The sequence below is a fragment of the Lichenostomus cassidix genome, chromosome Z (assembly GCF_008360975.1).
Source record: "Lichenostomus cassidix isolate B80296 chromosome Z, HeHo_3.0, whole genome shotgun sequence".
Classification (NCBI taxonomy): Eukaryota; Metazoa; Chordata; class Aves; order Passeriformes; family Meliphagidae; genus Lichenostomus; species Lichenostomus cassidix.
The window spans coordinates 5,338,599-5,362,213 of record NC_139511.1 but is presented as its reverse complement, the minus strand read 5'-3'; the positions used below and the strand labels follow the sequence as shown (position 1 = coordinate 5,362,213).

Below are 23,615 nucleotides of genomic sequence, written 5' to 3'. Positions count from 1 at the left end.
TCTTCTGCACAGCTGCGGCAGGAGAAAGCAGAGAGAGCACATGATGTAGGTGCCTGGGATTTGGCCAGGATCAAACCACAACATCAGGGAAAGGCAGTGACAGGAGGAGGAGTACTCCAGACAGAGGCAATCCATGCTGATGAGTCCCATCACTCTGCTGCTCACAGCAAACCTTGGAGCAGGATCAGGAGCAGGGATGAGACAGAGGGCTATGGACACATGATGCAGGTGGCCAGGGGAGAGCAACATGGAAATGTCGAAGTTGAAACCAAGAAGAAGTATTTTCTTATTTCTCCTGACATGGTGCACAGGCAGGGACATTGTGACATCACCTGATGATGAAGTTTGACATCAATGAGAAGCAGATTGTGACATCACCGAGTGCTGGATTGTGACATCTCAGCCCTCACTGCTTATATATGGGCGTGGGCAGAGCCAGGGCCAGGCTGGCTCCGTTCTGAACTCCTACCGAGCGCGACTGCGAGGTGTGGAGGATCGAGCCAGGTTTCTGTGGTGCTGAGTGGTGCCTGTTCTTGGCAGGTGCCAGTGCCAGACCCAGAGCAACCAGCAGTGTTTGCCCAGCCCTGCCTGCCTGGGGCAGCCGGGCACTGCGTGTGCTTGCAGCACTGAAGGGAAACGTCCCCTGCGTTGGACGTGGGGCAGGTGACAGGGCTGTAGGGAGGTGGGAGGGTGTCCTTCTCCTTCCTCCCCTCTCCTGCAGGGTGTGACCCCAGCGAAGGAGAACAGCTCCTTATCCTCAGCCCTCCCCAACGTGCTGCAGAGGCCAAATATGGCCACAGAGACAGGTGGCAACTGTGCCATCTGCCAGGACACCTTTGATGACATGGCTTCTGCTCTGCCTTGTGGCCACCGTTTCTGCCGGGGCTGCATCCTGCCATGGACACACATAAATCCCATGTGCCCACTGTGCAGAGGAGCAATAGAGACTGTCAGGTTTTCTGATGATGCAGGTGACTATCTGGAGATAGTCATCACAGCCCCTGAGCAGCTGCCAGCGGCCACCAGCCAGGCAGGGAGAGCTCCAGGCGGCCAGGACAGGAACAGTCCCCATCCCCCTGTGCCGCCCCATCCCTCATCTCCTCAGGAGACACCAGCCCGAGCTGTCGGCGGTGTCCTGCCTGAGGTCTGGGCACAACATTTCCGTCAACAACGGGAACTTCTGGAGCCCCTGGAGACTTGGCTGAACCAGAGGACAGAGACCATCTACAGGGAGCAGTGGCGGTGGGCAAGGAGCGCACAGAGTGCCATCCTGTACACTCTCTGTGTGCATGGACCAGACCAGGAGATCATGACCCAGTGTCTGCTCTGCTCTGCTGGGTGCCTGCAGTGCTGAGAGAGCCAGGCCCCTGCTGGGCACAAGGCTGGCCATCCTCGTCCTTCTCTGCAGCCAAGGCTTGGGCCCAGAGCTTGGCACTGACACCTTCTCCCTGGTGGGACAGTCCTGCCGGGCTGCTCATACTTTCTTTCCCCCCACCACAGCTTTGGCTCAGGCCTGTCTTTTTCCGAACGGGACACCCCTTGGACACTGTCCTCTTGGGATAGCTCCTGGTGGCTCTTGTCTCCTGCTTTGGACAAATCAGGCTCTCTCTCGTCCTCTTCCCATGCCTGTGTGTGCACATGGCCTGGCACAGCTTTTTCCAAAGGAGACACTTCCTGGAATCCCTCCCCTTCGCACTGGCACACCTCTACACCTGGCTTCTCTTCTTCCCATGGGGACAACTCTGGGCATCTGTCCTCCTCCTCTTCGTGCCAGTGGTACAGCTCCTGCACTGTGACACTTTGTGCCCACTGGCACAGCTGCTGCTGTGTCCCATCTGCCCACTGCACTGTCACACCTCCCTCCCACTGCTGCCACTCCTGGTGTCTCACAGCTCCCCAGGGGAACACTTGCTGAATTGTCATTTCCGCCTGCCCTAGCTGAAAATCTCTCCTGGTCGCTTCTTCCCCCAGGCAAAGCTCTCGGCCGCTGCCATCTGCCTGTGGGGAAAGCTCTTCCTCCACATGCTATTCCCAATCTGGGTGCATGGGGACAAAGGCCCCTTCCTCCTCGTCCTCAGTCTCTGACAGCGGCAGGACTGAGCTGCCCATAGCCCCCAGGCACTGCCCGCTGAGGGCCTGCTCCTCCAGGCAGCTGGCCAAGAGGCTGGGGGGCTGTGAGTTGGGCCTTGCCTTGTTCTCCTCCGTGGCTCACACCTGCGGCACAGACGAGTCCCGGGAGCTGCTTGCTGCTGCCACGGCGGCTCTCCTGGCACTGGCCACGGCAGGGCCCTGCAGTGCCCCTTGGATTCCCTCAGCCAGGGCGGGGCTCTCTGATGTCACAAGGGCCTTTGGCACCGTCACGCCCCGCATCACAGAGCAAGGGCCCTGACACAAGGCGCCCGTGTGGCAAAGGGCCACCCTCGGCCCCCCTGCAACAGGCGCAGGCAGCGCAAGTGGCGAGGAGCAGCCCCGGGACAGAAAAGGCAAGGCAAAAGGAAAGGCTTCCAGCCCCTTGTTGTGACCCGCATCTTCAAATGATGCGAAATGCCTGTGAGAAACTGCCGGCTTTTGGATGGAATTGGGAGTGGACCAGGTCTTCTAAGCAAAATCTCCTTTGCTCCTTACTTCAGGCACAGGCACCAAAGCACCCCCACGGGTGCTGCTTTTGGGCCACCACACTCTTGGGCACCACTTGGCCTTGGGGACAGCCCTGGGGACAGCCCTGGGGATGCTCGGAAGCAGCTGGGGCCGGCTCAGGCCGCAGGGCCACGGCCTGGCCAAGGCCGCCCGTGCAGCTCCCTCATGGTGCCGGGCACTCTGGCTTGGCCACCATCTGCAGGCCCGGCCCGGGGCTGGCCGCGGGCACCGATCCTCTGGCGGTGGGCCCACCTACTGTCAAAACCACTGCTCTTTGCTCCCTGGCCTCTGCTTCTTCCTCGACAAGTTCCAGGAGGCTCACATCGTCTCACTCGTTGTCTTCCCACTCGCCATCCTCCCTCTGCAAGCTTTGGGCCCCATGGCCTGGACGCTCGCATCTTCCCAGCTGGAGATTTCCTGGATCAGCCGCGGCTCAGCACAGGCTGGCCCTGGGCTCTCTTCTTGCTGTATTTCTCCAGGGGAGACCTCTGCCTCTTGCCCATGGTCCCACTGGGGAAGCTCCAGCTCCCCAGCCAAGGCTCCCTCCTCGGTCTCTCGCTGTGCCACGACCGAACCCCTCTCTGCCTCCTGCTGCTGCTGCTCGCTGCTGGCCTGGGCTCCCAGCGGGGCAGGCCAGGGGCTGGGGGACTGCGACTTGGGCCTTGCCTTGTCCTGCTCCATGGCTCACACCTGCGGCACAGACGAGTCCCGGGAGATGCTTGCTGCTGCCACGGCGGCTCTCCTGGGGCACTTGGGTGCCCGACTCTAGTGACAGGAGGTCAACCCAAGCCTCTGAGGAGACGGACATGGGGAGCTCACCTATTGAAAGAACTACTGGTCTTTGCTCCCTGGCCTCTGCTTCTTTCTCAAGGAGTTCCGGGAGGCTCACATCGTCCCACTTGTCCTCTTGCCGCTCGTCGTGCTCCCGCTGCAAGCCTTGGGTCCCTCGCCCTGGACGCTTGCATCTTGCCAGCCGTCCCATGCCACCTCTTGGTCACTGGTGTCCTCCCAGCCGGACTGCACCGATGGTCTCTTCCCATTGGTACCTTTGAACACCTCCTGGGCAATGGAGCCTTGCTCTCCAGAAAGCTCTTGGCCAGTGTACTCTTCCCAGTCTGGTTGTTCTTGGTAGTTACTGCCTTCTCGGGGCACATGCTGGGCTCCAGGTGCCTCTGCTCCTCTGGCTGGCTCCTCTGGGGGGCTGTGTGGGGCAGGAACAGGGCTCTGTGTCCCTGCCGATGGCACCTCCTCAATGAAAGCAGGAGAACCTGGGGCCTTTTCTCCCTGTGCAGCCAGAGTTTTGTGGGTCTCCTCCTTCCTCCTTCCTCCTCCATCTCCTCTTCTGCAGCACCAGAGTGTGCCTGCTGAGCTGCCATGGGGCTGCCCGGGGCAGGAGAGGTGCTGGGCAGGGCAGGCGCTGCCTCTGCTCCCCTCTGGGTGCCTGCAGTGCTGAGAGAGCCAGGCCCCTGCTGGGCACAAGGCTGGCCATCTTCGGCCATGTCTGCGGCCAAGGCTTGGGCACAGAGCTTGGAACTGAAGTTTAGGGAAGGGAAGGGAAGCTTAGGGAAGGGAAGGGAAACTTCGGGAAGGGAAGCTTCGGGAAGCTAAGTGAAAGGAAGCTTTGGGAAGGGAAGGGAAGCTTTAGGAAGCTTTGGGAAGGGAAGGGCAGCTTTGGGATGAGAAGGGAAGCTTTGGGAAGGGAAGCTTTGGGAAGGGAAGGGAAGTTTTGGGAAGCTTTGGGAAGGGAAGCTTTGGGAAGCTTTGGGAAGGGAAGCTTTGGGAAGGGAAGGGAAGGTTTGGGAAGGGAAGGTTTGGGAAGGGAAGGGAAGGTTTGGGAAGGGAAGGTTTGGGAAGGGAAGCTTAGGGAAGGGAAGGGAAGTTTTGGGAAGCTTTGGGAAGGTTTGGGAAGGGAAGGTTTGGGAAGGGAAGGTTTGGGAAGGGAAGGTTTGGGAAGGTTTGGGAAGGTTTGGGAAGGTTTGGGAAGGTTTGGGAAGGGAAGGTTTGGGAAGGGAAGGTTTGGGAAGGGAAGGGAAGGTTTGGGAAGGGAAGGTTTGGGAAGGGAAGCTTTGGGAAGGGAAGGGAAGTTTTGGGAAGCTTTGGGAAGGGAAGGGAAGGGAAGGTTTGGGAAGGGAAGGTTTGGGAAGGGAAGGTTTGGGAAGGTTAGGAAGGTTTGGGAAGGTTTGGGAAGGGAAGCTTTGGGAGGGAAGCTTTGGGAAGGGAAGGGAAGGTTTGGGAAGGGAAGGGAAGGTTTGGGAAGGGAAGGGAAGGTTTGGGAAGGGAAGGTTTGGGAAGGGAAGCTTTGGGAAGCTTTGGGAAGGGAAGCTTTGGGAAGGGAAGCTTTGGGAAGGGAAGGGAAGTGAAGGGAAGCTTTGGGAAGAGAAGGGAAGGGAAGCTTTGGGAAGGGAAGGGAAGCTTTGGGAAGGGAAGGGAAGCTTTGGGAAGAGAAGCGAAGCTTTGGGAAGGGAAGGGAAGCTTTGGGAAGGGAAGCTTTGGGAAGGGAAGCTTTGGGAAGGGAAGGGAAGCTTTGGGAAGGGAAGGGAAGCTTTGGGAAGCTTTGGGTAGCTTTGGGAAGCTTTGGGAAGCTTTGCGAAGCTTTGGGAAGCTTTGGGAAGGGATGCTTTGGGAAGGGAAGGGAAGCTTTGGGAAGGGAAGGGAAGCTTTGGGAAGGGAAGCTTTGGGAAGGGAAGGGAAGCTTTGGAAAGGGAAGCTTTGGGAAGGGAAGGGAAACTTTGGGAAGGGAAGCTTTGGGAAGGGAAGGGAAGCTTTGGGAAGGGAAGCTTTGGGAAGGGAAGCTTTGGGAAGCTTTGGGAAGGGAAGGGAAGGTTTGGGAAGGGAAGGGAAGGGAAGCTTTGGGAAGGGAAGCTTTGGGAAGGGAAGGGAAGGGAAGCTTTGGGAAGGGAAGCTTAGGGAAGGGAAACTGAGGGAAGGGAAACTGAGGGAAGCTTAGGGAAAGGAACGAAAATTAAGGAGGGGAAGGAAAGCTTTGGGAAGGGAAGGGAAGGGAAGGGAAGGGAAGGGAAGGGAAGGGAAGGGAAGCCATCCTCCGCATGCCCCAAAGCGAAGAGCCCCTGAGCCTGAGGAATCTCCCCACCCCTGCAAGAGGCCTCCCCGCCAGTAGGAGTAGCAATGCTCTTTCAACTCTTTAGTTAGGAAATAAATATATAATTGGTTGTTTTTTCCTCACACAGTCTCTGGGCAGTGCTTCCTCAGCCTCCTGGTGCCTTTGCCCTTCCCCTCATGGCCCACTGTGGCACCCATGTCCTGTGGGGCACAGCCTGAGGCTGAGGGCCATGGCAGCAGCACCTCTTCCCACAGGAAATCTGCAGCTGCACAGACCCAGGACAGCAGATGGCAAAGACAGAGAGGGTAGCAGGGGCAGCTGGGCTTGTCACAGGATGGTTTATCCATGCTCCAATGTCTCTTCCACTCTCTGCATGGCCACTTGTCGTGTTCCACTATGGGGAACTGCAAGGAGTCCTTTTCAAACCGATGGTCTAGGGTGAAATTATGTCTACTGGGACAATGTTGTATCTGAGAACTGAAACAGACTTCAGGAGCCTGCAACCAAAGTAAAACCACAAGACACAAAAGGACCCCAGACTCAAAAAGCCCAAAAGACAGGACACAAAAGGCCCCAAGCACAAAGCCACAGCTCCAAACCCACAAAAGACAAGACATGAAAAAGGCCCAGAGTCACCAAGCCCACGAGTTTGTGACACAGTTACTTTATAGCCCCTGGCCCTTCCCAAGGTCTGCCTGCTGACAGGAGTCCCTTGGCCCAGTCCAGCATTTGCCTGCAGTCCATTGATGGAGAGACCTTTCACCATCTGGCCGGACAATGTCTCTGCAGGGTACAGTGTCCTTGGTTGTCCCCTGCTGACTGCCTGTCCATGTGAGACAAGAAATGGTTGCCAGGCAAAGTCTCCCCAGAGACAAGGCTTTCAGCCATCCTCTCCTAGCTGCCTGCTGCAAGTGGCACATGTGCAATCCCTCCCTCACGGGTGTCTGACAATCAGTGTTGAGACAAATCAAAACCAAATTGGCTCCTCACAGATGTGTTTTAGCTAGAACTTCAGTATCATGTTGTCTACAATTTGTTTGTTGATTTGTTGGGTATTTTTGTTGATCAGCCGGTGTATATATATTTTGGTCTCAAAGAGCAGGTAAGGTTTAAATGAAAAGATTGCTGCACATTGTAGATAAATGCTAAAAAGATTTGGAATATTCTCTGTTGTATTGGAATAAGTGAAAGGCAACTCAAATATCATGTGCAAACATGAAAACAATAGATAATTCTTGACTTCATTAGGGAGTGCTTTCTATAATTATGGTATTGGCTCAAAATTTAGTGGCAACTCTTACCTCAGTATGCTTATAATAAATGTCTAAATCAAATAAATCACCATCACACCCTTTAAATTGATTGATTTCAAAAAGAAAAAGGAGATGCCTGGTAAAATGTCACGCATTTCGGCTATGAGTATGTGCAGGAATTTTATTGACATACGACAATGGAGTTACATGTGGGGCACTTGTGCCACTCACACAGCCCTGGGATGAACTGATGCTGAAATGCCCCAGCAGTGCAGTGAGAAGGGAATACAGAAACACTCCCAGCACCTCTCTGTGCTCTGCTGGCCCTTCAAATGCTTTCCCAGGAGCCACAGCTCACAGCCAGAGTCTGGGGCTCACGGGAGCCCTCGGTGTCCTGGGTCTCTTGCTGGGAGGTCTGAGATGGATTTGGTTGGGATTTCCTCCTCTTCGCTGGGAGGAGGAACCCATTGATGTTGGTAAGCCCTTCCTGCCAACCTGGCCTCAGGTCCACCTGAGTTTGCTTTTATAGGTTTTCTTCTCAAAGTCTGCCCACAAGCTCCTTTGTATCCCCCTGGTTGCCAGTTGTGCAGATTTTCTGGGCTTTTGTTGTCTCCAGAGCTGTCTGTACTCCGTGAAGCTGAGGGACCCTGCAGTGACCTGTGCCCAGGGCTGGCCTCTGTCCCTGTGCTGTCCCTGCACTCTACTCCAGCAGCAGTGCAGCCGTGGGGCTTCACCCCACACAAAGCAGCTCCTGGCACTGTGAGCTCAAGAGAAGCTGCACCAAAGCAGGCTGTGCTCTCCTGCTTGGGAGAGAGCTGCCCCAGGGCTGGAGCTGTCTGGGCTGGACAGAGCCCAGGGGAGCCTGGAGACAATGCAGTGTCTGGCCAAAGCAGAAATCTTGTCACTGGTGGTGCCAAAGGGTGACATTTCCTGGGCTCAGGGCACAGAGGGTACAGGACAGTGACAGTGACATCACGATGCTGAGGGGACGTGGGACTCTCCAACCTGCTGCTGCAGGAGGATCTGCTTTTCCTGTTTTTGCAACATGCAGCTGAGTCTTTTATTCTCCTGCCACTAAGCTGTCAGGCTGCCTCCACAAAACTCCTCCTGCTTGGAAAGGGGCTGGTGTGAGCAGCAGGAATTGATGCTGGCTGGAACATTTGCAAGAGCTGGACAAAAGAAGCATTTGCAGGAAGGCCACCAGCTGCCCTTTGCCAGCAGCCCAAGGTGGGAAGGTCCCCTTTGCAGGCCATCCCTGCACAAGGCCAGCCTGGCCTGTTCCAGCACCAAGAACACCTTTCAGCACTGGCTTTGGGGCTGGCCTTGTCCCTCACTCTGGAGAAGCAGGTCGCTGTCAGAACTCACATATCCACAGTTCCTGGCTGGGTTAGCATGTCTTACCCCAGACTGCCCTGGAGACAGCAAGACACAGAGGCTCAATCTGCAAGAAAAGGGGATTTGGTTCCAACTTTCCCCTTGGACCAGCATGCAGCAAGCCCACCTGGGCCTCCTTCAGCTCTCTGTGTGGGCTGCCAGTTAGCTTCTGTTGGGAATGTGAAGCTTTTACTCTACTTTGCAAAGCAAATAATGGTGCAAATCCAGCTACACCAAAGCTGAAATTTCACTCTAAACATTACAATTTTCACTTTCTCCTATTCCAGCCAAGAAAAAACCCAAACTTGACAGTGAAATCTGTGTGAGCTGGAGGCACAGTGTCCTCCAAGATCATTCATGAGTAGAACATTATTCCAGGGGAAGACTGGCAAATCCAGAGTTTACTGATGCTTCATAAAAGGCTTTCCAAAACCTTCCTACCTGTGGTGGTATTGCAGCCTCCTGAGTTCCTGAAGCCCTCACTCACCTCAGGCTCACTTTGGGCAGGAAGGGGATGGTTCTGTTTGTGAGATGTGGGGACAGGAGGAGGGAAGACTTTGCAAAGGCTGTCACCAGGGCATGGCTGGTTTCATTCATGGGGACAATGGGTAGTACCTAAGCCTTTTATTTATTGTGAGTGTTGGAGGTGCTGAAGGGCAAAACTTCTCAGGAATAAGGACATCTTGCACTTCCAAAAAAAGGGGAAAGTGTCATTCATCTTTCATGGATGGTGTTAAGTTATTAACAAATTATTTTTGCTGACAATGTACCTAGACAGCACAGATTTAGAGCATTTTACCACACACCCAGAGTATCCACACATCTGTTTTGCCACATTTTCTCCCTCTGTTTCATTGTATATGATTTCTCCTCCCCGGGTGGCTCCTGCTTGGAGCTCTCCGCTCAGTGGAGTCCCGTTTGCTCAGCAGGCTTTTGCAGCGAGTTATTCCCCAGCGTGTGGCTCTGCTGCCATCCCAAATCTGCCGTTTCACTGCCAGCCTGACTGAGACTGGGGAGCTGCTGGGCATGGCTGGAGAATTTGCCCCAGTCCCCTTCACTCACTGCCAGAATCCTGCAGCATCACCGTGTTTACATCTGCTCATTGCTTTGAAAAACAAAACTTAATGCTTATTTCAGATAAAAATTTTAATTTATTGAAGATTGTTACACTTGATACACAAATACACAAATATCAAGATAAGTTAAAGATTTAAATTTATTACAGATTTCTAAAACCACACAATCAAAAAATATTCAAATATCAACTTTAGTGTAAAAACACTAATTTATTACATAATAGATATATATTATATTATATTATATTATATTATATTATATTATATTATATTATTAAAACTTAGCACAGACATAAAATTAAAACCAGACATAAATAAATAGAAATAGAATTAGAAATATACCGATACAAACACCAATCTACGTATCAAAATATCCATATATTTATACATAATTATATAAATCTATAAATATATGTGAAGGAATTTCAGAAGCCCCATCTTCACATGTTCTCCCTCTGTCTCTTCTTCCTGTGCAGCGCAGCCCTCCTGGACTGGGACAGCAGATGGAACATCTGGGAAGCAAAGGGAACATTGAGTCAGTATTGGGACATTTCCCTGGGCAGCACCTCCACTTGTGTGAGGGAAGAGAAAATCTCAGAGCCTCCCCAGCAGGGTGAGAAAGAAAACGCTGCAGGCCGAGCGGGCCAGGCTGCTGTGAGCGCAGCCCCGGCGGGACTGTCCCGCAGCCCCCGGCAGCCCGGGGGGCACGGCACGGCACGGCACGGCACGGCACGGCACGGCACGGCACGGCACGGCACAGCGCTGCCTTGCCCAAGCACAGACAGCCCCTGGGCCAGCCGGGCAGCTGCGCTGAGCAGCCCCAGCACGGGCAGTGCCCACGGCCAAAGCCCGCGCCACCCTCAGCCCAGCCTGCCTCAGCGGCCCTGTGGCCTCACCCAGGCTCTCGGGTGGCAGCAGCAGCAGCTCCCTGTTCACTGCTCTTGCTGGTGCCCTTCAGCTTCTCCCTGATGGCTCTTGTCACTCTCCGATGTTCTCGAGGACTTTCAGGGCAGCTGTGGAAAAAGTGGAGGCTCTGAAATTGGTTCCAAGGCCTGGCAGAGCAGCAGTCCTGGACCCCTCTGAGCTCCCTGCTGGCTCCCTCCATCCCCTCAGCCCTGCCATCCCCTCAGCAAACCTGCAGCCTCCCAGGCCCTTCAGACCCCCACAGTCCTCTCACCCCACTCAGTCCCTTTAAACCCACCCTGTCCCCTTACACCCCCACCCAGTTCAGACTGTACCACTTCCCTGTCCCCTCAGCCCCCACCATCCCCATCAGCTCCTCCACACACCTCAGCCCCACAGCTCCCCCCTGCTCTCCTAGGTTCCCTCCATCCCCACCATCCCCTCTGCTCTCCCACATCCCTCAGCCCCACCACGACCTCAACATTTCCATCCCTTCAGTGTCACCTCTCCTCAGCCCCCTCAGCCCCTCAGTCTCACCGTCCTTCAGCAGCTCCTCGGGGGACACCAGCTGCTCCCACCGCTGCAGGGACACCTGGGGCTCCAACTGCTGCTCCGCCCGGCCCGGCTGCCAGCTCGGACCCAGCATGGGAAGAGGGGACAGAGGGGGCACAGGGAGAAAAGCAAGAGGTGAGAGAGGAATCAAAGCAGAGAAAGTGGTTAAAAAGCAGCCTATATTTATACCAATAGCAATCTATGTATCTAAACCTGTATATACCCCTGAATTATAAATATAACTATACCCATTAATAACTAGAACTATATATATCAAAATGTAACTACACATGTGTAAACGAAACTATGCACTTCTATGCCTACATATATAAAATAGAAGCTATATACATCTACAACTACATATCAAAATTTATCTATACAGATCTACAATTACTACTATGAAAACATATAAATAGAAATTATATACATCTATGGCTGTTATTACAGACAGAGACATTACACCTTCCTGATGTTCATAGGCTCTGTCTCTGTCTCTTCCTCCCACACAGGGCAGCCCTTCTGGAGAGGTGGATAGGACACGAGTATCTGGGAAGCAAAGGGAACACTGAGTCAATCTTGGCTCTTGTGCACATTTCCCTTTAGCAGCAATTGTACTTCTATCAGGTACGGTTAAATATGGCCTGAAAGGCAGACTCTAACTTGGGCATTTGAAGCCTGCACTTTAAAGAACAGGGATCCTTCCAAGTTTCCCAATCTGTGTAAAGTATTGAAGTATCCCAAGAAAGTCTCAGCACTCGCAGTGCAAAAGGCACCAAGGAGAGCTTGAAACACACACAGTCCCAGCTCACACAGAGAAGCTCAGCCTTGTTCTTTCTCTGTGCTGACAGAGAGCCTTCAGTCCTCACTGAAATGGCTGAAGCTGAAAGGTGCTGTCAGCTGAGTTATGAACCAAATTGGGACAGCCAGCTTGGTGACACAAGTGCCAGAAGGTCAGCTTTATTCTCTGCTCTCTTGCCACACCCCAGGACTCAGGGTCAGTGCCACCAGACAAGCGTGCAGGGCAGGGCTCCAGCAGGGAGGCTGTGCCAGTGCCCTGTTTGAGCTCAAGGCACCAGGAAGCATCAAGCCTGCAGACAACAACTCAGCTCCTCTGATCTCCCTTCCTGCCACAGGCAGGCTCACAGCAGCCACCTCAGACCTCTCAAAACCAAGCTGGGCTCTCTCCTTACCAAGCTCCTCGGGCTCCAGAGAACTGTTCCCATGGCTCACAGTGCCAGGCAAAGCTCTCTCTGCTGGATCCTTGTTCTCAGGCTCCCCTCCTGAAGGCTCTGGGGTGACACCAGTGCTGTCCTTGAAGGAAAAAGACAAAGAAATAAACCGTTCTTGCCAATTACACAAAGCACCTGGTTCAACAACTCCATGGCTCACACACTTCATCCCTTCTTCCCACACAGGAAGTCTGGCTCCCAAATGCCTTCAACAGGGGAGAAGATTGACTTCTCAAACACATCCAAAAGCTGCCAAAGCTGACAAGGTTGAACGTGGGGGCCACACTGAACACATGACGTGGGCACTAAGGAAAGAGTCCTGCCAGCTCCTGGCACAGGGATGTGCTCCTCCCTCCACAGCCCTGAGCACAACAGCCTCATCCAGGCTGCAGCTTTGCCAGGAGTGGATGGGAACACACATCTCTTGGCACAGAGATGCCCAAGAGGAAGGTGCCTGAGCTCCGGAACCCAAAGAGCAAGACTGGCCGGTTTGCCCAGCTGAGGATTTCCCATACAGAACCTTGACTGGAGGCTGCTGAGAGCACAAGAAAGCTGCAGCTGCAGCACATCCCCTCACACGGCTCTGGCAGCGCCTACACGCACGGCAGGGCTCACACAGCAGCAGCAGCTGCAGCCCAGCCCTGGCTCTGCCTTGGCCTTCCAGCCAAAAGGAGGCACAGCCCACAGCTGGTGCTGTAACACAGGCTCCTCTCGCATGCCCCTCCCTGCTCGGGAGACTTTGCCTCCAGGGGCAATTCTCCAAACACTCGTCTGTTATTTTACATCAAACAAAGTCTCTTAGAACCTAAAAATCATCACCATGAACGATGCCCTTGCACTAGGGATTCTTCCCAGGTAAATGAGCACCCAGACTTGGCAAACACAGGCTCACACCCTACATGTTCACTGAAGGGGGGTGACTTTTTCATTCTCTCTTCTTTTAGAAATTTTGCTTCACGCAGAATAATTAAATAACTAAATGATAATTAAATAAATTCAATTCAACAAACCTCTCTTTGTCAGCCATACAACAACATTCAAAGCTATCAGTCCACCTCCTTTCGTTGACATCCAATGGAGTTACCTGATTCCTTTCAGACACGGATCTCCTGATCTCCCTCAGTTTCCGCAGAACCACATCAGGATGCCATATCGGTAATTCCTCTTCCTCACATCCATGCCATGGGGAGCTGGAGGCTGTTGCTGCTGGACTTGTCCTGGAAGGGCCTGGAGGCAGCTCGGAACTCTCAGGCAAGGCAGCACTGAGATGCTGCCATGAGGCAGCTGTGCAGCAGGAGAAGAGGAAGGAAGAAAGGAAGCAAAGGGAAGACTGGGTCAGTATTGCTCCTCAGCTATGTTTCCTTTGGCAGCAACTGTACTTCCACCAGGGAAAAGCTAAGATCCTTCCAAGAAGGGTGAGCAAGAACAGCAACCAAATATATTCTGTGGGTTTCAAACAACCAATTCCTGGTCTATTTAGCTCTCCCCTGTTCGTTCAACTGTCTCAGAAAACTGTCCCTGTGCAATTCCTTGGCAGGAGGCAGCTGCCAGAACCCCAACTGCCAGATCCCCAACTGCCAGGGGTTTTCCCCTCAGCTCCAATGGGACACGAGGCTCCCTGCAACTGGCCCTGAGCACGACCGAGCCCTCGGCACTCACACGCACTCACAGAGAGCTCGCCAAGCGTGCCCGTGGCCGGGCAAGGAGCAGCGGCAGCCACGGCGCGGGGCTGGGCCAGCTGCAGGCCGAGCGGGCCAGGCTGCTGTGAGCGCAGCCCCGGCGGGACTGTCCCGCAGCCCCCGGCAGCCCCGGGGAGCACGGCACGGCACGGCACGGCACGGCACGGCACGGCACGGCACAGCTGCCTTGCCCAAGGACAGACAGCCCCTGGGCCGGCCGGGGCAGCTGCGCTGAGCAGCCCCAGCACGGGCAGTGCCCACGGCCAAAGTCCGCGCCACCCTCGGCCAAAGCCCGCAGCTCCCAGCCCCGTGCTCTCACCGGCGCTGGGGAGATGCCCGGCGGGGCCGGCCGGCAGCGGCCGCTCCCTGTGCAGCAGGTGGAAGCTGCACGGAGGGCGCCTGAAGCCGCCCGGCCCGGCAGCCGCTTGGCGCCGCCGCTTCTTGACCTCCCTCCGCCGCTTGACGCGCAGCAGGAGCTGGGGGCGGTCCCGGCGAAACCTGGGGTTGCTGTAGTGGAGCCAGGCGCCGGCATCGCCCTGCAGCTTGCGAAAGCCGTAGCGATACAGCTGTCGCACGAAGCTGGCGAAGCGCGTGGCTCGGAAGGTGTGCGGGGCAGGCCCCTGGGCGCCGGCCGGGCTGAGCAGCTCCCGCTCGAAGAGCGAGCGGTCGATGAGCAGCCCCCGGGCCAGGCTGTCCCAGCGCACGGAGCGGACGCGGGGGCTGTTCACCAGGTGCCACAGCTTGGCGGGGAAGGTGCGGGGGCTGAGCCCGGGGGGCAGAGGGGACTCGTCCATGTCGATCGCCGCTCGCAGACTGTGGCAGCAACGCCTCAGCGCAACGGCCCCGGCGCGGGCAGGACTTGGCGGGGACAAGCGACACGAGCCAGAGAGAGGCACAGCGCGGGCACAGCGAGTGTGCAGAGATGCAGCTCTGTGAGATCTCTGCCAGCCACCACCGCTCCCCGTAGATGGTCTCCATCCTGGTGCACATCCACATCTGCAGCACATTTCTTTGCTGACGGAAAAGTTGTGCCCAGACCTGAGGCAGGACACCGCCGACAGCTCGGGCTGGTGTCTCCTGAGGAGAAGAGGGATGGGGCGGCACAGGGGGATGGGGACTGTTCCTGTCCTGGCCACCTGGAGCTCTCCCTGCCTGGCTGGTGGCCGCTGGCAGCTGCTCAGGGGCTGTGATGACTATCTCCAGATAGTCACCTGCGTCATCAGAAAACCTGACAGTCTCTATTGCTCCTCTGCACAGTGGGCACACGGGATTTATGTGTGTCCACGGCAGGATGCAGCCCCGGCAGAAACGGTGGCCACAAGGCAGAGCAGAAGCCACGTCAGCAAAGGTGTCCTGGCAGATGGCACAGTTGCCACCTGTCTCTGTGGCCATATTTGGCCTCTGCAGCACGTTGGGGAGGGCTGAGGATCAGGAGCTGTTCTCCTTTGCTGGGGTCACACCCTGCAGGAGAGGGGAGGAAGGAGAAGGACACCCTCCCACCTCCCTACAGCCCTGTCACCTGCCCCACGTCCAACGCAGGGGACGTTTCCCTTCAGTGCTGCAAGCACACGCAGTGCCCGGCTGCCCCAGGCAGGCAGGGCTGGGCAAACACTGCTGGTTGCTCTGGGTCTGGCACTGGCACCTGCCAAGAACAGGCACCACTCAGCACCACAGAAACCTGGCTCGATCCTCCACACCTCGCAGTCGCGCTCGGTAGGAGTTCAGAACGGAGCCAGCCTGGCCCTGGCTCTGCCCACGCCCATATATAAGCAGTGAGGGCTGAGATGTCACATTCCAGCACTCGGTGATGTCACAGTCTGCTTCTCGCTGACATCTTCCTTCATCATGAGGTGATGTGACAATGTTCCTGCCTGTGCACATTGTCAGGAGAATGAATAAAATATTTTTATTCTTGTTTTCAGCGTTGACATTCTGATTTTGCTCTCCCTTGTACACCTGTGTCATGTGTACATGTAGAGCTGCTCCTGACCACAGCCAAGGTTTTCTCTGAGAAGGAGAGTGGTGTACTTGTATTTGCGTATATGTATATATATATATATACAGCAATATAGTTATATTGATGTAGTCAGAGGTATCTGGGTATTTAGAATAGTAGATTGCTATCTGTAGATTTGGAAATAGCAGTATTTTATATATTTTTTTTATGTATTGTATCCTATATATAATTACACTTATGCCTGTATTTTTATTTTGTTATTCTTTAAGTGTATACAGCTATATGTAACTATGTATAGAGTTGTATAGTTTTATGATTGAATGTATTTAGTTCTAGGTGTAGGGTTATTTAGACAGGTATATTTGGTTTTTGTAGACTCTGTGGAGGTAACTATTTGTATTAAATTGGTTTTGTAAAAATGATATTTGTATATAAATTAATTAGCATTGTGTTTGTAGGAATTTGTAAGAAATTTAATTTTGTAACTCAAGACTTACCTAATTTTGTGTATTTGTGCATCAGAAGTGCAAGTGTAACAATCTTCAATGAATTTCATTTTTAAACTGAAATAAGCATTTTGTTTTTCAAAGCAATGAGCAGATGTAAACACGATGATGCTGCAGGATTTTGGCACTGAGCGAAGGGAACTGGGGGAAATTCTCCAGCCATGCCCAGCAGCTCCCCAGTCTCAGTCAGGCTGGGCAGTGAAACCGCAGATTTGGGATGGCAGCAGAGCCACACGCTGGGGAATAACTCGCTGCAAAGGCCTGCTGAGCAAACGGGACTCCACTGAGCGGAGAGCTCCAAGCAGGAGCCACCCGGGGAGGAGAAATCCCCAGCCCATCCCACCAGGAGTTCTTTAGGAAGCGCTCCAGGTGTCCCTCTCAACGTCATCCTGGAGACCAAAACCAGGCAGGGATCCTGGGACAGCTCCACTGCCTCTGGCAGCACTTGGGCAAAGGATGTGGAGACGGAAGGGAAGGTTTGGGAAGGGAAGGTTTGGGAAGGTTTGGGAAGGTTTGGGAAGGTTTGGGAAGGGAAGGGAAGGGAAGGGAAGGGAAGGGAAGGGAAGGGAAGGGAAGGGAAGGGAAGGGAAGGTTTGGGAAGGGAAGGTTTGGGAAGGTTTGAGAAGGTTTGGGAAGGGAAGCTTTGGGAAGGGAAGCTTTGGGAAGGGAAGCTTTGGGAAGGGAAGCTTTGGGAAGGGAAGGGAAGGGAAGGGAAGGGAAGGGAAGGGAAGTTTCAAGGAAGTTTCAGGGAAGGGAAGTTTCAGGGAAGGGAAGGGAAGTTTCAGGGAAGTTTCAGGGAAGTTTCAGGGAAGGGAAGTTTCAGGGAAGGGAAGTTTCAGGGAAGGGAAGTTCCAGGGAAGGGAAGTTTCAGGGAAGTTTCAGGGAAGGGAAGTTTCAGGGAAGGGAAGGGAAGGGAAGTTTCAGGGAAGGGATGTTTTAGGGAAGGGAAGTTTCAGGGATGTTTCAGGGAAGTTTCAGGGAAGTTTCAGGGAAGGGAAGTTTCAGGGAAGTTTAAATGAAGGGAAGTTTCAGGGAAGTTTCAGGGAAGGGATGTTTCAGGGAAGTTTCAGGGAAGTTTCAGGGAAGTTTCAGGGAAGGGAAGTTTCAGGGAAGGGAAGTTTCAGGGAAGGGAAGTTTCAGGGAAGTTTCAGGGAAGTTTCAGGGAAGGGAAGTTTCAGGGAAGGGAAGTTTCAGGGAAGTTTGAGGGAAGTTTCAGGGAAGTTTGAGGGAAGTTTCCGGGAAGGGAAGTTTCAGGGAAGGGAAGTTTCAGGGAAGTTTCAGGGAAGTTTCAGGGAAGTTTCAGGGAAGTTTCAGGGAAGGGAAGTTTCAGGGAAGGGAAGTTTCAGGGAAGGGAAGTTTCAGGGAAGGGAAGGGAAGGGAGGTTTCAGGGAAGGGAAGGGATGTTTTAGGGAAGGGATGTTTTAGGGAAGGGAAGTTTCAGGGAAGGGAAGTTTCAGGGAAGTTTCAGGGAAGGGAAGTTTCAGGGAAGGGAAGTTTCAGGGAAGTTTCAGGGAAGTTCCAGGGAAGTTCCAGGGAAGGGAAGTTTCAGGGAAGGGAAGTTTCCGGGAAGTTTCAGGGAAGGGAAGTTTCCGGGAAGGGAAGTTTCAGGGAGGTTTCAGGGAAGTTTCAGGAAGTTTCAGGGAAGTTTCAGGGAAGTTTCAGGGAAGTTTCAGGGAAGTTTCAGGGAAGGGAAGGGAAGGGAAGGGAAGGGAAGGGAAGGGAAGGGAAGGGAAGGGAAGGGAAGGGAAGGGAAGGGAAGGGAAGGGAAGGGGAACTGAGGGAAGGGAAACTGAGGGAATCTTAGGGAAAGGAAGGAAAAATTATGGAGGGGAAGGGAAGCTTATTGAAGGGAAGGGAAGCTTTGGGAAGGGAAGCTTAGAGATGCTTAGGGAAGCGAAGGGAAGGAAAACTGAGGGAAGCTTAGGGAGAGGAAGGAAAAATTATGGAGGGGAAGGGAAGCTTATGGAAGGGAAGCTTAGGGAAGGGAAGCTTAGGGAAGGGAAGGGAAGGGAAGCTTAGGGAAGGGAAGGGAAGCTTTGGGAAGGGAAGGGAAGGGAAGGGAAGGGAAGGGAAGGGAAGGGAAGGGAAGGTTTGGGAAGGGAAGGGAAGGGAAGGGAAGCTTAGGGAAGCTTTGGGAAGGGAAGCTTTGGGAAGGGAAGGGAAGGGAAGGGAAGGGAAGGGAAGGGAAGGGAAGGGAAGGGAAGGGAAGGGAAGTTTCAGGGAAGGGAAGTTTCAGGGAAGGGAAGTTTCAGGGAAGTTTCAGGGAAGTTTCAGGGAAGTTTCAGGGAAGGGAAGTTTCAGGGAAGGGATGTTTTAGGGAAGGGAATTTTCAGGGAAGTTTCAGGGAAGGGAAGTTTCAGGGAAGTTTCAGGGAAGGGAAGTTTCAGGGAAGTTTAAGGGAAGGGAAGTTTCAGGGAAGTTTCAGGGAAGGGATGTTTCAGGGAAGTTTCAGGGAAGTTTCAGGGAGGTTTCAGGGAAGGGAAGTTTCAGGGAAGGGAAGTTTCAGGGAAGGGAAGTTTCAGGGAAGTTCCAGGGAAGTTTCAGGGAAGGGAAGTTTCAGGGAAGTTTCAGGGAAGGGAAGTTTCAGGGAAGTTTCAGGGAAGGGAAGTTTCAGGGAAGGAAGTTTCAGGGAAGGGAAGGGAAGTTTAGGGAAGTTTCAGGGAAGGGAAGTTTCAGGGAAGTTTCAGGGAAGTTTCAGGGAAGTTTCAGGGAAGTTTCAGGGAAGGGAAGTTTCAGGGAAGGGAAGTTTCAGGGAAGGGAAGGGAAGGGAGGTTTCAGGGAAGGGAAGGGAAGGGATGTTTTAGGGAAGGGATGTTTTAGGGAAGGGAAGTTTCAGGGAAGGGAAGTTTCAGGGAAGGGAAGTTTCAGGGAAGTTTCAGGGAAGTTTCAGGGAAGTTTCAGGGAAGCTTCAGGGAAGGGAAGCTTCAGGGAAGGGAAGGGAAGCTTCAGGGAAGGGAAGGGAAGGGAAGGGAAGGGAAGGGAAGGGAAGGGAAGGGAAGGGAAGGGAAGGGAAGGGAAGGGAAGGGAAGGGAAGGGAAGGGAAGGGAAGGGAAGGGAAGGGAAGGGAAGGGAAGGGAAGGGAAGGGAAGGGAAGGGAAGGGAAGGGAAGGGAAGGGAAGGGAAGGAAGGAAGGAAGGGGAAGGGAAGGGAAGGGAAGGGGGAAGCGAGGAAGAAAGCTTAGGGACGCTTCGGGAAGCTTAGGGAAGCATCGGGAAGCTTCGGGAAGGGAAGCATTGGGAAGGGAAACTGTGGGAAGGGAAACTTCGGGATGGGAAGGGAAGGAGAAGGTAAAATAAAAGAAAAGAATGGAAGGAACGAAAGGGAAAAGAAAAAAGAAAGGTAAGAAAAAAAGGTAAAAAACCAAATGAAAAGAATGGTAAAGAAAGAAAAGAGTGATATTTATAGATAGAAAAGAAAGGAAAGGAAAAAATTATACGAATGGAGAAGAAAAAATTTTAAAGAAAAAAGAAATGTAAAAAGAAGAGGAAAGAAAAAATCAAAAGAAAAGGAAAGAGAAAAAAAAAGAAAGGAGTAAGAAAAAAGAAAGGAGCAAGAAAAAAGAAAAGAGTAAGAAGAAAGGAAAGGGAAAGGGAAAGGGAAAGGGAAAGGGAAAGGGAAAGGGAAAGGGAAAGGGAAGGGAAGGGAAGGGAAGGGAAGGGAAGGGAAGGGAAGGGAAGGGAAGGGAAGGGAAGGGAAGGGAAGGGAAGCTTTGGGAAGGGAAGGGAAGCTTTGGGAAGGGAAGGGAAAGGAAAGGAAAGGAAAGGAAAGGAAAGGAAAAACAAAGGAAAGGAAAGGAAAGAAAGGAAAAAGAAAAGAAAAGAAAAGAAAAGAAAAGAAAAGAAAAGAAAAGAAAAGAAAAGAAAAGAAAAGAAAAGAAAAGAAAAGAAAAGAAAAAAGAAAAGAAAAGGAAAAGAGAAGGAAAAGAAAAGGAAAAGAGAAGGAAAAGAAAAGGAAAAGAGAAGGAAAAGAAAAGGAAAGGAAAGAAAAGGAAAGGAAAGGAAAGGAAAGGAAAGGAAAGGAAAGGAAAGGAAAGGAAAGGAAAGGAAAGGAAAGAAAGGAAAGGAAAGTATGTAAAGAGACCTCCAGTGGTGTCACTGGGCAGGAGCAGCAGAACAGCCTCACAGCCCTCTCGGCTCCCACCTGAAGTGTGAGGCACACTTCTTGTGGGGAATCGGATGCTTCCTGAGGGCCTGGGCTCCCGGCTGGGCTGCCCCGGGGCTTGGGGGGCTGTGCAGGGCAGGCTGCAGGCTCTCGGGCCCTGCCTCGGGCACCTGCTGGGCCAGGGCGGGACAGGCCGCGTGTGCCACGGTGGCTCGGGCTTCCAGAAGGGCAAGTGCGGCCCAGAGCGGCAGTCAGGGGTGTGACACTAGTGAGAGGTTCCCTAGCCAAGCCTCCCACGGGAAGGACACGGTGAGCCCACCTATTGTAAAAACGACTGCTCTTTCCCCCCTGGATCCTGCTTATTACTCAAGGAGTTCCAGGAGGCTCACGTAGTCCCACGCATCCTCATCCCTCTTGTCCTTCTCCCAGCACAAGGCCTTGCGCCCCACGGCCTGGACACTGCCATCTTCCCAGCCATCCCATGCCAGCCGGACTGCACCGACGGTCTGTTCTCTTTGATGCCTTTGGACACCTCCTAGGCAATGGAGCCTTGCTCTCCAGAAAGCTCTTGGCCAGTGTACTCTTCCCAGTCCGATTGTTCTTGGTAGTTACTGCCTTCTCGGGGCACATGCTGGGCTCCAGGTGCCTCTGATCCTGTGGCTGGCTGCAGCCTGGGGGGCTGTGTGGGGCAGGGACAGAGCTCTCTGTCCCTGCCGATGGGACCTCCTCACTAAGAGCAAGAGAACCTGGGGCCTTTCTCCCCTGAGCAGCAAGAGGTTCGCTGGACTCCTCCTGCTCCTGCTGCTCCTTCTTCTGCTCCTCCTCCTCCTCGTCCTCCTCAGCAGCTCCGGCTGTGGCAGCAGCCTCTGCCACCTGGGCCGCTGTGGGGCTGCCCGAGGCTGCCCGCTGCCTCTGCTGTGCCCTGGGTGCCTGCAGTGCTGAGAGAGCCAGGCCCCTGCTGGGCACAAGGCTGGCCATCCTCGTCCTTCTCTGTGGCCAAGGCTTGGGCCCAGAGCATGGCACTGACACCTTCTCCCTGGTGGGACAGCCCTGCCGGGCTGCTCATGCTTTCTTCCCCCCACCACAGCTTTGGCTCAGGCCTGTCTTTTTCCTAACGGGACACCCCTTGGACACTGTCCTCTTGGGATAGCTCCTGGTGGTTCTTGTCTCCTGCTTCGGACAAATCAGGCTCTCTCTCGTCCTCTTCCCATGCCTGTGTGTGCACATGGCCTGGCACAGCTTTTTCCAAAGGAGACACTTCCTGGAATCCCTCCCCTTCGCACTGGCACACCTCTACACCTGGCTCCTCTTCTTCCCACGGGGACAACTCTGGGCATCTGTCCTCCTCCTCTTGGTGCCAGTGGTACAGCTCCTGCACTGTGACACTTTGTGCCCACTGGCACAGCTGCTGCTGTGTCCCATCTGCCCACTGCACTGTCACGCCTCCCTCCCACTGCTGCCACTCCTGGTGTCTCACAGCTCCCCAGGGGAACACTTGCTGAATTGTCATTTCCGCCTGCCCTAGCTGAAAATCTCTCATGGTCGCTTCTTCCCCCAGGCAAAGCTCTCGGCCGCTGCCATCTGCCTGTGGGGAAAGCTCTTCCTCCACATGCTATTCCCAATCTGGGTGCATGGGGACAAAGGCCCCTTCCTCCTGTCCTCAGTCTCTGACAGTGGCAGGACTGAGCTGCCCATAGCCCCCAGGCACTGCCCGCTGAGGGCCTGCTCCTCCAGGCAGCTGGCCAAGAGGCTGGGGGGCTGTGAGTTGGGCCTTGCCTTGTTCTCCTCCGTGGCTCACACCTGCGGCACAGACGAGTCCCGGGAGCTGCTTGCTGCTGCCACGGCGGCTCTCCTGGCACTGGCCACGGCAGGGCCCTGCAGTGCCCCTTGGATTCCCTCAGCCAGGGCGGGGCTCTCTGATGTCACAAGGGCCTTTGGCCCCGTCACGCCCCGCATCACAGAGCAAGGGCCCTGACACAAGGCGCCCGTGTGGCAAAGGGCCACCCTCGGCCCCCCTGCAACAGGCGCAGGCAGCGCAAGTGGCGAGGAGCAGCCCTGGGACAGAAAAGGCAAGGCAAAAGGAAAGGCTTCAAGCCCCTTGTTGTGACCCGCTTCTTCAAATGATGCGAAATGCCTGTGAGAAACTGCTGGCTTTTGGATGGAATTGCGAGTGCACCAAGTCTTCTAAGCAAAATCTCCTTTGCTCCTTACTTCAGGCACAGGCACCAAAGCACCCCCACGGGTGCTGCTTTTGGGCCACCACACTCTTGGGCACCACTTGGCCTTGGGGACAGCCCTGGGGACAGCCCTGGGGATGCTCGGAAGCAGCTGGGGCCGGCTCAGGCCGCAGGGCCACGGCCAGGCCAAGGCCGCCCGTGCAGCTCCCTCATGGTGCCGGGCACTCTGGCTCGGCCACCATCTGCAGGCCCGGCCCGGGGCTGGCCGCGGGCACCGATCCTCTGGCGGTGGGCCCACCTATTGTCAAAACCACTGCTCTTTGCTCCCTGGCCTCTGCTTCTTCCTCGACAAGTTCCAGGAGGCTCACATCGTCTCACTCGTTGTCTTCCCACCCGCCATCCTCCCTCTGCAAGCTTTGGGCCCCATGGCCTGGACGCTCGCATCTTCCCAGCTGGAGATTTCCTGGATCAGCCGCGGCTCAGCACAGGCTGGCCCTGGGCTCTCTTCTTGCTGTATTTCTCCAGGGGAGATCTCTGCCTCTTCCCCATGGTCCCACTGGGGAAGCTCCAGCTCCCCAGCCAAGGCTCCCTCCTCGGTCTCTCGCTGTGCCACGACCGAACCCCTCTCTGCCTCCTGCTGCTGCTGCTCGCTGCTGGCCTGGGCTCCCAGCGGGGCAGGCCAGGGGCTGGGGGACTGCGACTTGGGCCTTGCCTTGTCCTGCTCCATGGCTCACACCTGCGGCACAGACGAGTCCCGGGAGATGCTTGCTGCTGCCACGGCGGCTCTCCTGGGGCACTTGGGTGCCCGACTCTAGTGACAGGAGGTCAACCCAGCCTCTAAGGAGACGGACATGGGGAGCTCACCTATTGAAAGAACTACTGGTCTTTGCTCCCTGGCCTCTGCTTCTTTCTCAAGGAGTTCCAGGAGGCTCACATCGTCCCACTTGTCCTCTTGCCGCTCGTCGTGCTCCCGCTGCAAGCCTTGGGTCCCACGCCCTGGACGCTTGCATCTTGCCAGCCGTCCCATGCCACCTCTTGGTCACTGGTGTCCTCCCAGCCGGACTGCACCGATGGTCTCTTCCCATTGGTACCTTTGAACACCTCCTGGGC

General features: G+C 54.6%; 1 long non-coding RNA gene across 1 annotated transcript in view; it reads right to left on the bottom strand.

Annotated features, from left to right (window-relative positions):
- Nucleotides 1-9,775: 9,775 nt before the first annotated feature.
- The window catches only part of LOC146424284 (uncharacterized), a 21,552-nt gene continuing 7,712 nt past the window's right edge, over nt 9,776-23,615 (bottom strand). Inside the window, exon 3 of the long non-coding RNA XR_014846863.1 lies at nt 9,776-9,913. This is a non-coding gene — a long non-coding RNA (uncharacterized LOC146424284). The remainder of the gene's footprint in view (nt 9,914-23,615) is intronic.